Raw genomic sequence first — 766 nt, forward strand, 5'->3', positions numbered from 1 at the left:
CACCAATTTATCTTTTCCTTTATTTTCGGTTTTTTTAATAATCATACTGAATTAGTGTCCAGTCTTGGTTGAACGGTCGGTATAGATAGGCAGTTCAATCAGAAAAATCGAGAATTGCCCCGGGGGGGGGGGGGAATCTCAGATTTGCGTCTATAATGATTGAAGTAAAGCATGGCATCAAATGTTAACCTCTTGGAGCAATCAAGATTCCAAACCATATGTGGAAACACAAATCTCTTGGAGCAATCAAGATTCCAAACCATGTGTGGAAACACAAATCTTCACATAGAGAGTGAGATTTTCAGGTCTTCATAAAAAAAAAGACGTTGAAAATTATTGTTTGGATTTGGGAGAGGAGAGACCATGAAGCACGAACTTGGTATTGCTTGGGGTTCTTGAAATGAGCTTCTTCTTCATAAAGAGGGAGAGAGATATTAACAAACAAAATTTACAAAACAATTGAATCTATCCGTTTGATAATGTTGTTCTAGTAATGTTGTTTAAGTGTTACGGAAATAAGTGTGGGTGAAAAAATGTTGTGAAAATATGTGTTGTGTTGTTTAAACAACGAAAACTGTTGTTTAAACAACACAACCAAGCAGACCATGTTTTTTAAAACTGTACTTTGCTAGCTACATACACAACAAAACAATGAGAGTCACATTTTTTTATTTTTAGTTTTTAATTTAGAATCAATGAGAACCGCATGTTTTTGATATTCTTTTAATTTAGAATCAATGAGAACCACATGCTTTTGTTATTCTTT

The sequence above is a fragment of the Quercus suber genome, unplaced genomic scaffold, assembly GCF_002906115.3.
Source record: "Quercus suber isolate HL8 unplaced genomic scaffold, Cork oak 2.0 scaffold_757, whole genome shotgun sequence".
Classification (NCBI taxonomy): Eukaryota; Viridiplantae; Streptophyta; class Magnoliopsida; order Fagales; family Fagaceae; genus Quercus; species Quercus suber.